The sequence below is a fragment of the Choloepus didactylus genome, chromosome 18 (assembly GCF_015220235.1).
Source record: "Choloepus didactylus isolate mChoDid1 chromosome 18, mChoDid1.pri, whole genome shotgun sequence".
NCBI classification, from domain to species: domain Eukaryota; kingdom Metazoa; phylum Chordata; class Mammalia; order Pilosa; family Megalonychidae; genus Choloepus; species Choloepus didactylus.
The window spans coordinates 6,511,352-6,522,128 of NC_051324.1; the positions used below are offsets into that span (position 1 = coordinate 6,511,352).

Here is a 10,777-nt window from a genome sequence, read left to right on the forward strand (position 1 = left end):
ATTTCAAAAGCACGTGTCCAGTTTTGTGACCATTTCCCTCGATCCTGGCATCCCCAAGGTAAATGACAAGAGAAGAAGAAACAGGAAACCAGAGGATGTGACCCCCTTGGGTGCCAGTTAGTCTAAGACCAGCTCTGGTTTGAGGAAGGGAAGGGAACTGTTAGTTCTCTGTTTTCCTGCTGGGCTGAAGGGTCGGATGCCACCACTGGGTCGACATTAGCTCCAGTCCTTTATTTAGTAAAACGAAAACTCCACGAACAGTCTGGCACTTGGAGGCTCGAGTTGGCTCCTCAGAACTGAGACCTCTGCTATTTAGAGACTCTACCAAACAGAAAAAAAATGTGTATTACCAAATAACTATTTAGAGAAAATATTGAAAAAAGACCTAGAGAGAACTGTTTGTTTTAATATGGTCTGTTTACAATGCATTATTACTGGCCTACAGGGTGTGTGCTAAGGGAACAAAAATGCATTTGCATTTTTTCGGGGTCAACATAGCCATGTTCAGACAGCACACAGCAATCTCTCTTGCAGCTATTTTCCTTCTCTCTCTTTTTCTGGCATTTGATAGATTCTACAAGTTCATCTAATTTGACCTTTGGCTAAACTGCCATTATTGCTATGAAAATATATTCTCCCTCAAACGAGGCCTCTTTCTCCTAAGGGGTTGGTTTCTCCAAGCCAAGGGTTCCCAAATTTTAAGGTGCACCAGAACCACCTGCTTGTTAAAGCACATATCAAATCCCATCTCCAGATTTTCTGGATGGGGCCCAAGAAATTACATTTCTTATAAGATCTCAGGTGACATTGATGCTACTGGTCTTAGGAGCACCCTGAGACCCTCTGCCCATGGTACAATGCAGGAGGCATGCAGTAGTGGATATTCAGAGACAATTCAAAAGGAAGACAGTGAGATGAATACCTGTGAGTCCCAGGATGTGGGTGGACACTGATTGGTCTAAAGTAACCAGTATGTCCCTCCTCCTGGCCATTGTCATTGGTGAGAACATGCCATGTGACCCTACTCAGACCAATGAGAGCCAGGCTCTGGGCTTCTGCTTCACTCCAAGACATGAAACTTGAAGAATGTAATATCAAGAGCTGAGGCAGCCATCTTGTGTCCCTGGAAGGACAAACTAGGATAAACCAACACAACCAGGAAAACAGAACCAAGTTAAAGACCACAAGAATCGAGTTCTACTGACAATAATCATGCTTCTGAATAGAGGTATCCCGCGAACTTAACAGTTATGTAGGCCAACGAATTCTCCTTTTCATTAAGGTAGTTTGCATTGGATTATCTGTCACTTGCAAGAAAAAGAGTCCTGGATCACTCACCTGTTTTCTGCCCTTTTATAGCAGAGTCCTGCTTCTCGAATTCTCCTTGTTGCCAAGGAAGGACCCTGATAACAATTACCGAGAATTCATGCTCTCAAGCCTACCGTCTATTTATTTTGTTTCTTTTCTCTGTAGTTAACCCAACTCAGTAACTTCCACCACATTTGCTCATACTACCTGCGGTAGGTTGAATGATGTACCCCAGAAAAATTGTATTCTTAGTCTCAACCCATTCCTGTGGGTGTGAACCCAATGTAAATAAGATCTTCTGCAGATGTTATTTTTAGTTAAGGTGTGGCCAACTGAATAAGGTTGGGCTTTAATCCAATTATTGGAATCCTTTATAAGCAGAATGAAATTCAGACATAGAAAGAGAAAGCAGTAGGGGGAGCCAGAAGCTGGAAGTCAACAGAATCCAGAAGAGAAAGAAGATGGCGCCATGTGCATTGCCATGTGACGGTAAAGCCAAGGATCCAAGGATCACCAAGACCCAGCCCCAGAACGTCACAGTCTTCAGGGAAAAAGCATCACCTTGGACTTCTCCCAGCCTCAAAACTGTGAGCCAATAAATTCTCATTATTTAACCAACCCATCTTGTGGTATTTATTTTAGCAGCTGGGAAACTGAGACACTGCACAGCCCAGAACTTCATTTTTCTTGATACAGGAACATGTAGACCTATACACCAATCTACTTAACTTCCTAGATTTTTCACACTCTAAAGCAAATACAGGTCAAAAACAGGAATATCAAACACCTTCTGATTCATATAAATCTGAAGGATTCTAATTACCACACTTCTTATTCTTGATTCAATCTATTTGATTGAAAGCACTACTCTATCATATTTCTGAGGTCCCTAGAATGTCAGGGTTTTGTGATTGATCCAGGGACTTTTTGCCAAAGCCTATTGTTAGGAACGTCCTGGCACATCCTGGAGTTGGGATGCGTCTCCTGGCATTCATGCCGCATGAGTAGTTAATTGTCCATGAATGTGTAAGCTACTAAAGATAGCAGCATGCATTCTGGAGAGACTTAACATAAATGTGTAATAAAATTTATTTTAATTTAGCCATGTCCTTAAGGCATGTCCTTAGTATCCAGGAAATACATGGATTTTTAAACAGTGATATAAAGAATACATGTAGTCCTTACCCCAATGAAAAAAATGTATTCTATTAAGAAATATAAGACAAAAATACTACACAGGTATGGAAAGTGTGACTAAAGGCACTACTATTTTTCTAATAAAGTGTCAGAGCATATATGACCAAAGCAACACATTCTTTAAATATTCTAAACTGTTTGTTTGTTTTCTAACAGTGCTCAGAACAACAGACACAGTTGGTGGCCTACCCCATTCCCATGTCATCCTTGCCACCAGAATCGCCATTTTGTTTGGGAAAGCAATGGGCTTCAATACAGGGATGGATCATGAATGGTCTAAGCCAATCATGACAAGCCAATTCCCTGCCTTCCCCATACCCTTGCTGCTGGGATGGGAACGTGTCCCAGTTCTGACCAATGATGCTGGCACAGTCATTGGTTTTCTTCATAAATGGAAAGAAACTTGCATAGCTCCTTTCTTCCAGCATTGCACACAGAAGTGATGGCTGGAGTATAGCAGCTCTCTTGTGACCACGAGGCAGCAGTTATGCCTGAAAGACCAACGGAATTGCTGCAGTGCCAGCCCTGGCATCAGTGAACAACTAAACCCATGCTAACAGCCTCTGACTTCTTAAAATAGCAGAAAAATTAATTCATTCATTTGTAAGGGATACGACTTTATAGTCTTTTTTTATTAATCAGACCTACCTGGCTTAATCAACATATTCCCCAAACTTTAATCCAAATTTCTTTGCAGTGTTGCCAAAATTTATATCCTCCCTCAAAGCATAAGAACAGCAAAAGGAATGTATTGTCAGCCCCAAAAGCAATTTCACAAGACAACTTGGAGAGATATTTTAAAATACAGCAGTTTTATCAGAATGAGTGGCAACATTGAATGAAATACTCACTTGGTTATAATAATTGGTTCAAAAAAGGAGTCATTTTAATTTGATTCCCATCTCACATATGCTGTAACTAAACCCAAATGCTGATTTAAACCACAATCTAGGGAGATCTGTGAGCACAATCATTAATTAACTTCTTAGTTTGAGTTCAGCTGTCAAGAAAAATATTTAATTAGCTTAAAGCCATATGTCAGGGCTGTTGGCTGAATCTGGACCCTAATTTATTTTCATAAAATTGGCTCACAGCAAATGTTAAAAGTCATTTTTGTTTATAATTTCCAAAATATAACCTGTGTTCTACGTCTCCAGTGAGAGATTTTAAAATATCACTAGGTGACGCTAGTTTGGTGTTCTATTTAATTTTTCCTACAATTGTGACCTTACCTGGTAGTTCTTTATTTTTAGAAGGGCAGAAAAGGAATTGCTTAGTCATAAATACTTGGGGGTAATATAGATGAAGAAACTTGAGGATATATCAGTCCATATATATAGAAAAGCTAGAGTTCTGGTGACAAAGCATACCCTTAAATAAATTCCAGCAGAGTTAAAGAGTCATCTATAAATCATAAAACAATTAGAAAAACATTAGTGAGTATTCATCTGATGTCAAAATGGTGGAAGACTGGACAGAAAATGAAAGGAAAAACTTTGAAAGAAATTAATAAATATGAACACAAGAAAAAATACTTAAACCTCTTTGTCACAAATTACAAAATCTTTAAAAGTGATAACAAACTGGGAGAAAATGTAATGACTATAACAAAGTGGAAAAACATAATTTTGTATATAATCTACAGAAAAAAATTAGGCAAGAACATGCTTATGAATTTAAGCTAAGAAGAATACAAATTACCAACAAGCCGATTTCACAAATGCCAAATACTGGAATATAGCAGTGACATGGATGGAGCTCACAGAACTTATAGTGATTGTTAGCACATGAAAAATGTGAACTCCAATAATAAAAGTGATTAAAAACTACAACATAATGTCATCACCCACCAAACTTGCAAAGATTTCTGAAAGTGTGATTTAGTGTAAATGAGAGTAGAGTAAAACAGGTACTCTAATATGCTACTGGTAGTTTCCAAACTGGTATGAACCTTTCAGAGGGGCATTTGAGCAAAATATATCTAATGTTTTAAAATGCTTCCTATCATTTGACACAGTAAATCCACTTCAAAAAAGTGATATTACACACACACACACACACAAAATCAAAGATGGTAAAAAGGATTTATGTAAGAGTAAGATCATTGCAGTTGGTTCATAATAGAAAAAAAAAAATAGAAAGTACCCAAATGTCCAACAATATTGCATTAGTTAAGTAAAGATGGTATTTGCTAACCAGAATAAAAGGAATCACGGTTTTAAAAAATAATTAAAGACATGAAAATGGGCATGATATATTAAGTCAAAAGAGAAGGTTATAAAAATGGTATGGTACTAAATATATGTATTATATATATTATTATATATAATATATATATATATATAAAATGCTTAAGAAGAGAGAGTGGGTCAACATCCAGTTTTAAGATAGCAAAGTAAAGATATTATCACCCCTTTCTTTTCTCAGAATCACTATACACAACAAATATAATAAGAAAATTGTAAATTGCAGCTTCAGCAAAGCTAACGGACACGGGGCTGGGGACTGCTGTCTGTGGGCACCCCATTCCTGCACATCGCACGAGCAGAAGCACCAGCTCCCACTGTGGCTGGGCCGTCTTCTTAGCATCACTTGTGCAGGAGCCAGGCTTGCAAGCTGGACACGAGATTTCCCTCTGAAGCACAAGGCAGCCATTCTCACCACCCATTACAAAAGATCTGTGTTCCCTCAGCTCAGGGCCCCCTGGTTGGGAAGCAAATCCCTGCATCTGGGGGATCCTATTCGGATCCTCCACATCACCCCTGTGGGACCTGAGGGGCCCGGGAATTGACACAAACCAATGTTCATGCTTCGCACATGGACCCACAGACTGCTTCTAGCCAACAGACTATGTACAGGTGACGGGATGTCACAGCCATACTTTGGGTTGATTAGGGTATACTACCTGACAAAGGTGAAAGGACACCAGTATCGTGCTTACTGGGAAAATACCAGTAAAACTCCCATTAAAGTAAGGAACAAAATAAGGATGCCCTCTATTGCTGTCATTATTTAATTTGATCTAGAGATACAACCTAGATTGCCTAAGAGAAAAAAAGAAAAGCATAAAACTCGGAAAGAAGAAAGTAACTATCAGTAATTGCAAATCATATGATTGCGAACTAAAATGAAGGAGAATCAACTTTAAAACTGTTGTGACAATAAGAGAATTCTCCAAATTAATCAGGTAACAAAATTAAATAGAAATGATAGCCTTTCTATATATAAACCACAAGAAGTTAGAAAATATAATGGGAAAAATTATTTCACTTACAATACCAACAAAAAGGATAAAATACCTAGAAGTAAAAATAATATGAAATGTGCAAGATCTAGCACATATCACATACCGCAGACAAAGGGATAATTCCCTTTCTCTATAAGCACCACACACAACTCACAGGAAAAGAAATACAAATACTTTTTAAACATGCAACCTCCAAGAATAAAAATGCAAACATTTAAAATGAAGATACGATTTTCCACCTATCAGATAGGGAAAAATACACTTTGGTGTGTTGGTATTGCTGGGTGTGGATATTAGCACAGGTTTTGGCACAAGTGTGGGGAAACAGGCACCTTCCAACATCAGTGGTGATAAAATAAATTGGTAAAACTTCCTTGGAAGGCAGTGTGCCATAGCAACAAAATTACAACTAAACATACCCTTTGTCCCAGCAATTTCACTTGCTCATGTATGAAATGATGCAGTCAATCAACAGAATAAGTATTTATCGAGGCCTATTATGCATTAGCTGCTGTGATGGTTTGGAACTGTATATACCCCAGAAAAACATGTTCTTAAAGTTAATCCATTCCTGTGGGTATGAACTTATTGTAAGTAAGACTTTTGATGAGGCTACTGAGGTTAAGGTGTGATCCACTTCAATTAGGATGGGTCTTACTCTTATTCCTGGAGTCCTTTATAAGAGAATGAAATTCAGAAAGAGACAGAAAAAGCCACAGGAAGCAAGAAGCTGGAAGAGAACCCAAAAGAGAAGGGAGAGCCCAGGAGATCCCGCCATGTGCCTTGCCATGTGACAGAGGAGCCCGGGATCACCGGCAGCCAGCCCCAGAACGCCACAGTCTTTGGGGAGAAAGCATCGCCTTAATGATACCTTGATTTGGACATTTTCCTGGCCTCAAAACCATGAGCAAATAAATTCCCATTGTTTAACCAGACCCATTTCATGGTATTTGCTTCGGCAGCCTGGGGAACTTAAACGGGCACTGTTCTAATTGCTGAAGATACAGCAGGAAACACAACAAAATCTTTTCTCTCCCATGGAAAGACAATTCTTGGTGAAGGCAGGCAATAAAAAAAAATTAAAGAGATGGGTAAAATAAATTCATGATGAAATACTATACAACTGCTTCAGAAAATGTATCCTCTCTGTAACTGTTGGTGTAAAATGAGGTACAAAATATAATAAGTGAAACATGCAAGATACAGAACTGTGTTTATGGTATATTGCTGTTCATGTAAAAAAATCACACGTGCATGCACACACACAGACACACACACCTATGCAGAGACACACAAGAGGCCAAAAATAGTAGTTGTCTCTGGGTAACTGAGGGATCAGGACAGGAAGGATACCTAATTTTTGCTGTATACCCTTTTGTACCTTGGGAATTATGTACCACATACATGTGTTAAATATAGATTAATGCATGAAAATTGCTACTAACATTGTAAATAAATAAAAGTGACTGGGGAGCACATGCCTTAACAATAGTTATATCTGGGTATTCTGTACTAAATAAAAGTAAATAAAATAGCATATGGAAAAAAGAAAAAATATACAAGTATAAAATGAGCCCTATGTTTCTTCTTAAATTCAGGAGTGCAAAATTCCAGTTCAACTCCTAGTCTCAAGCACTCTATTGATTCATTCCTCTTCCTTCTGCAGGTTAATTTATTCTCAGCAGAGAAGCCATGGGTATCTGTGCACTGAAATGCTTGCTAGCCTGGACAGGGCTACTTCACTGACACCACCGAGCTCTCCACTCGCTGGGCTCTTTATTCTTCCCTTGTCTCCCAGAGTGACCAGAGTGGGCTGCAGGGCTGTCTGGGCTCCACAGCACTTTCCCAACACCTGCTGGTTTACCTCTTTCCCTCCTGGACCAGCTCCTGTCCTAGGTCTCTAATCTTTTTGTAGCAATGTCATGATGACTCAGTCAGCCCCAGCTGTTTCCGATTGGTCAGTCATAAACATCAGGTAAATCACCTTTCCTAATTCAGCCCCCTCACTGTCTCAAGGGGCCAGGCCATTTTAAAGCCCAGCCAATTAGGTTTATGCTCCATTACTCCACCCCATTGGCTTCCCTCCCCACTTGCCTAAAAAACGGACATGCTTCCAGCCTTTCCCTGGAATAGGGTACTACAGGAAAGATGCTCATCACATAGTTATTTACTGTTTGAAAATAGAACTTTGAAAAAACTGTGTAGGCACGGCAGGGGTGGGGAACAGAACCATCACACTGAAAGTTAATTACCCCCAGGAAGCTGGAGCTATTTTAAAACATCGTACTCAGAGCCAGGGAAGAGTTTGTGATGAAGATCAAAAATACTGAACAATTGAAAACCAAAATCCCAAACTTGCTAGCTGGCAAAGGCAAAGAATCCAGAAGGGCAGTCTTCAGAAACAGATCGAAGAGAGCAGGGCAAAATGAACAGGCCTAGGTAGAAACCAGAACGGTGGGCAAAGCATTAACTAAAGAGCTTGGGAAACCAGTTTTCTCGGGAGCTCCTTCAGCCCTACCATGAAGGTAATGCACTGCTGTTCATCTGAAATGAACATCTTGTCTTTGGAATTCCTTCACCTTTCGGGTGATGTACCAAATCCATTGTCTGAATTTTCATTACGTATGTTTGCCCACACTTGAGAGCACATATATGGCTCCCCTGGGACAGGCTATCTGTAGATCCTAGCTTCTGGTTAAAACTCATACTCACAGTGTTGTCTTTCTCTGTCTCGTTTCTTCAGTGAGGTATGATGGCAAAGTGCAGGACTCAGAGACAGAGCATGGAGGCCTCTGGTCTCTGACCATGTCTGGCTAATGTGCACTTTGTCATGGAGAAAAGTGGAGTATGACCAAATATCGACACTGTTCTACGGGGCAGGCCGTGCAGTCTTCTCTGAACCGCGGCATCCTCAGTGATGAAATGGGAATAATGCCAGATAATATTCCACACATGTTGTGCTTGTCTCAAGGATTAAATGAGAGGATGCGTTTAGTGGGACGATGTCTTCAAATATTAATCTTCACGCCTTCCTATCCCCACACTCTTGTCCCCCTGCAGTCTCTCTCCAGGGGAAGCAACATTGCTATGAAAATGAGAAGAACCAGAAACAGGCAATGCTCAAAATTCTGACTTCCAGGACAGAAAGTAGTCCTACTCCCGGGAAGCTTCAAGTAGCCTTGGTTAGGGTGGTAGATGGAGGTTGGAGGAAGGGAAGCAGGAATTGGAAACAGCTCAGTAAAATGCACTTTCTTTTAAATGTAATTTTATTGAAATATATTCACATACCATACAATCATCCAGAATGTACAATTGTTCACTTTCATCATATAGTTGTGTATTCAACACCACAATCAATTTTTGAACATTTTCATCACTCCAAAATATAAAAAATAAAAATGAAAATAAGAATAAAAATAAAAGAGAGAACATTCAAAGCATCCCATACCCCTTTTTCTGGTTTGCTAATGCTGCCAGAATGCAAAACACCAGAAATGGATTGGCTTTTATAAAAGGGGGTTTAGGGCTTTGGAGAATCGGCGTCAACAGCAGCACCATGGCAACAGAAGAACCTTGAAGGCTATGTGGGATTTGCAAATCTCCCAAATCAAGTATACAGAAAATCTGTGAAGAGAGGGTTTGAATTCACACTTATGGTAGTAGGTGAATCTGGATTGGGAAAGTCAACGTTAATCAACTCATCACTTCTCACAGATTTGTATTCTCCAGAGTATCCAGGTCCTTCCCATAGAATAAAAAAGACTGTACAGGTGGAACAATCCAAAGTTTTAATCAAAGAAGGTGGTGTTCAGTTGCTGCTCACAATAGTTGATACCCCGGGATTTGGAGATGCAGTGGATAATAGTAATTGCTGGCAGCCTGTCATCGACTACATTGATAGTAAATTTGAGGACTACCTAAATGCAGAATCTCGAGTGAACAGACGACAAATGCCTGACAACAGGGTGCAGTGCTGTTTATATTTCATTGCTCCCTCAGGACATGGACTTAAACCATTGGATATTGAGTTTATGAAGCACTTACATGAAAAAGTGAATATCATCCCACTTATCGCCAAAGCAGACACACTCACACCAGAGGAGTGCCAACAGTTTAAAAAACAGATAATGAAAGAAATCCAAGAACATAAAATTAAAATATATGAATTTCCTGAAACAGATGATGAAGAAGAAAATAAGCTTGTTAAAAAGATAAAGGACCGTTTACCTCTTGCTGTGGTGGGTAGTAATACTATCATTGAAGTTAATGGCAAAAGGGTCAGAGGAAGGCAGTATCCTTGGGGTGTTGCTGAAGTTGAAAATGGTGAACATTGTGATTTTACAATTCTGAGAAATATGTTGATAAGAACGCACATGCAAGACTTGAAAGATGTCACTAATAATGTACACTATGAGAACTACAGAAGCAGAAAACTGGCAGCTGTGACTTAAAACGGAGTTGATAACAACAAGAATAAAGGACAACTTACTAAGAGCCCTCTGGCACAGATGGAGGAAGAAAGAAGGGAGCATGTAGCCAAGATGAAGAAGATGGAGATGGAGATGGAGCAGGTGTTTGAGATGAAGGTCAAAGAAGAAGTTCAGAAACTGAAGGATTCTGAAGCTGAACTTCAACGGCGCCATGAGCAAATGAAAAAGAATTTGGAAGCACAGCACAAAGAACTAGAGGAAAAACGTCGTCAGTTTGAAGATGAGAAAGCAAACTGGGAAGCTCAACAACGTGTATTAGAACAACAGAACTCTTCGAGAACCTTGGAAAAGAACAAGAAGAAAGGGAAGATCTTTTAAACCCTCTGTTGACCACCAGTTATGTATCAGTTGCCAATATGCCAGCTTGGACATCAGTGTTTGTTGGATCCGTTTGACCAGTTTGCACCAGTTTTATCCATAATGATGGATTTAACAGCATGACAAACTTATTATTTTGTTATTGTTGTTCTTGATGGAGATTAAGATGCCTTGAATTGTCTAGGGTTGTTGTGTACTTAGAAAGTAACAGCTCTAA

At 39.5% G+C, this 10,777-nt stretch overlaps 1 pseudogene; it reads left to right on the top strand.

The window, feature by feature from the left end:
• The first annotated feature begins 9,299 nt into the window (after positions 1-9,299).
• Positions 9,300-10,575, top strand: LOC119513635 (annotated as a pseudogene).
• The last annotated feature ends 202 nt before the right edge of the window (positions 10,576-10,777 follow it).